Below are 3,560 nucleotides of genomic sequence, written 5' to 3'. Positions count from 1 at the left end.
CATTAGCTTGTATTCTTTAGTTTTGGTTAAAACTGTATAAAGTTCGTTCCTCTCTTATTTTTAGATATGAGTTCTTGATTGTTAGTCTACAGGTTCTGTACAATGCTTACATGATATGCTATTTGCCCAGTTAATCATTATACGTAGCGAAATGATTTATAATGGTAACTGATTTACTCAAACCTTGATCAATGATCATTAAATACAGTAATCATATTCTCCTCAGACCATTTTGATACGACTGCAATCATTGCAATTTTGCTTTCATATGATGTAACCTGGCAGTGGTACTCCCACAGGAAAGAAACTGTGAAATGGCTGATTAATTTTATGATTGTATTCTTGTTGAATTTACAAGGTGCAGCAAGATTTGAGCTAGACTGGCGGAGAGACATAAGCTGAATAAATTAAAGTATTGAGAGTCTTTAACTAGTAGTGTATGGATCTTTCTCTTATGCCGCCTACTTTGCTATATCCATGGAGCTTGCTAAATCTCATTCTTTCAATAAATAAGCCAGGGTATTGTGGATCATTTCATCCAAATTTGAGAGATGGAATGCTGAAACTTAGTATAACTATACAAAAACAACAATGGAAGCAGGAAGTAAGGATAAGATCTTGAAATCATCAAATCATCCTTCATGGATTTTCTGCTTCCCCAGCAAACATTTTTCATCTCCTCCGTCAACAACAAAAGATCCAGCATTCACCGGTGTGGATTCCAAGACAATCCAAAGAAAGCCTGCTGGATGGAAAGCCATGCCTGACATTTTAGGTCTGAATTTCTTATTCTCCCCTCCCCTCCCCTCTCTCTCTCTCAAATATCTCCTCCTGCCGGCACATATTTCTGGAAAAAATTCGCTCGCGCCTATTTTTGATCTTGCAGCAACACAACCAACAACTTTAGATAGTCCTCATGTATAAGATCTCTGCACAAGTGTCTAGCTTCAAGTTTACCAGTGAGCACACGGTTCAGATAACTATATATATGTCATGTATTAGTAATCCTCGTTTCATCTGTCTGATTTTTACAGGGAATGAAACATTCGAGAGGTTAGCATCATACGGGCTGACAGCAAACTTTATGGTGTACTTGCTGACACATTATCACATGAATCAAATTTATGCTGCAAACTTACTTACCATATGGGCTGGCACAACAAATTTTGCACCGTTGATTGGTGCATTTCTATCTGATGCTTATCTCGGCAGATTTAAGACTCTTGCTTATACATTTTTTATATCTTTCATGGTATTTTCTCTGTTACTGCAATATCATTCGCCATACGGTCTAAGCTTCCTTCAGTCTTAGCACATTTTAAGTATGAAAATCAATTATTCATTGTGACTAACAGGGACTGCTCGTTCTGACGTTAACGGCTGCAATTCCAGACTTATATCCTCTGTCATGTATGCCGGAACAACTACAACATGGCCAATGTATAGGCCCTTCTAAATCTCAGCTTGGTTTTTTATTCTTGGCATTAGGGCTTCTGACAGTAGGAGCTGGTGGAATTAGGCCATGCAGCATTCCATTTGGAGTCGATCAATTTGACCCAACAACTGATGAGGGGGAAAAAGGGATAACCAGCTTCTTCAACTGGTATTATTTCTCCTTCACGGTTGTTATCATGATTGCTCTCACTGTCATTGTTTACATACAAGGACTTAGTTGGGTTTGGGGATTTGCTATTCCGACGTTTCTCATGTTCTGCGCAATTGTGCTGTTCTTCGCTGGTACACGAATTTATGTGTATATCCAACCTGACGGGAGTGTATTCTCTGGCATTGCGCAAGTGTTTGTAGCGGCATACAAAAAACGGAAACTCAAGCTTCCTAGTTCATTCGACCATGCAGTTTATGAACATGTTCTGTATGATCCCCCACTGAAAGGATCTTCAACTTTCTCCAAGATACCTTACACTAACCAGTTCAGGTGATGTACCTATATCACACATAGTGATTCAGATGACCAGACAGTTTCTAGCTCTTGATATTAACCGGCGAGAATTTAATGTGTTGCAGGATCTTAAACAAAGCTGCTATAATAGAAAACGGAGGATTAAAACCAGATGGAACTCCAGTGAACAAATGGAGATTATGCAGTATTCAACAAGTAGAAGAACTAAATGCATATTAAGAGCAATGCCGATATGGGTTTCAGGCATTATCTGTTTCACAGCCATTGTTCAACAACACACATTTACAGTCTTACAAGCTTTGAAAATGATTAGACACCTGGGACCCAAATTCCAAATCCCTGCTGGTTCGCTCTCTGTAATCTCCATGCTTACACTAGCATTATGGCTTCCAATCTACGACCGAGTCGTTGTACCTAATCTGCGTAAAATAACGAAAAAAGAAGGTGGAATCACCATACTCCAAAGAATGGGAATTGGGTTGTGCTTTTCAATCTTTACGATGATTGCAGCTGGTTTTGTAGAAAAGAAAAGTCGGGAATCGGCAGTTGTTGCTGCTAGACCAGATGGAATTGCACCTATTACGGTTTTATGGCTCGCGCTACAACTAGTTCTTATGGGTCTAGCTGAAGCTTTCAATATAATTGGACAGATAGAATTTTACAATAAGGAGTTTCCTGAGCATATGCTAACGGTTAGCAATTCATTACTGCACTGTTCCATTGGTGCAGCCTTTTACTTTAGCAGCTTTCTTGTTGCAATAGATCATGAGAAGACGAGTAAAAATGGCCATTCCGGATGGTTTGATAACAAGAACATAAACAATGGAAGACTGGAAAGCTTTTACTTTCTGATCGGAGGATTGGGAGCTGCTAATTTCATATATTTTCTATTTGTTGCTCATCTATATCGGTATAAAGGAAGTGCCGTTCATGATGATGATGTTTCTGTAAAAAAAGTCGTGTTAGTTTAAAGGATACGTATATGTTTGCCAGTTTCCTCCAAGGCCATTGCGGTTTCTAACATATGCATGTAGGCTCATAATCTGATCATTTCGATACAAAATCAAGAGGATCAAGGTGATATTCCATGTATCTCCTTCCGATCCTCAAATATTCCAAAACAGGAAAGTAAGGCCAAAAGGGCAAAACAACGATCGGAAAAATACCGTCTATCTTCTTGAAATGATGACGTACACGACTACATGATGAATGTGGTAAGAACAATTTTTAGAATGCACTAATAATGCGTTCCAATTTTCATCTGGACTTATGTTCACTAGTTAACGCTATCCAATCAACGGCCAACAAACGTTTACGAACGCCCAGAAAAAAGGCACCCCGTACTTGACTGGTCAACATTGTGCGGTCAACTGGTTAACATTACATTGGGTCAATCAACTGGACCTGGTAAGTCTTCGTTTGACCAAAATCGTTGCAAAAAGTTTATTGTGGAAGGTAAAAACAGTAAAAAATCATTGTCAAAAGTCCAAATGTTATTTTTGAAATTTACTGATAAATGTGATAATTTCACCATTTTCTAATTCCCCTTCACAGCCAACAACTCGAAGAGGATCCCTTCGTATCGAAGTCAAGTTTTGTCTAATGATCCTTTCTTTATTTTCTTTTGATAAATAACTAT

General features: G+C 38.5%; 1 pseudogene; it reads left to right on the top strand.

The window, feature by feature from the left end:
* The first annotated feature begins 591 nt into the window (after window positions 1–591).
* Window positions 592–2,892, top strand: LOC113315433 (annotated as a pseudogene).
* Window positions 2,893–3,560: the final 668 nt, after the last annotated feature.

Source organism: Papaver somniferum, chromosome 10, assembly GCF_003573695.1.
Source record: "Papaver somniferum cultivar HN1 chromosome 10, ASM357369v1, whole genome shotgun sequence".
NCBI lineage: Eukaryota > Viridiplantae > Streptophyta > Magnoliopsida > Ranunculales > Papaveraceae > Papaver > Papaver somniferum.
The sequence above is the reverse complement of the archived record's forward strand: the minus strand, read 5'-3'. Positions and strand labels throughout refer to the sequence as shown.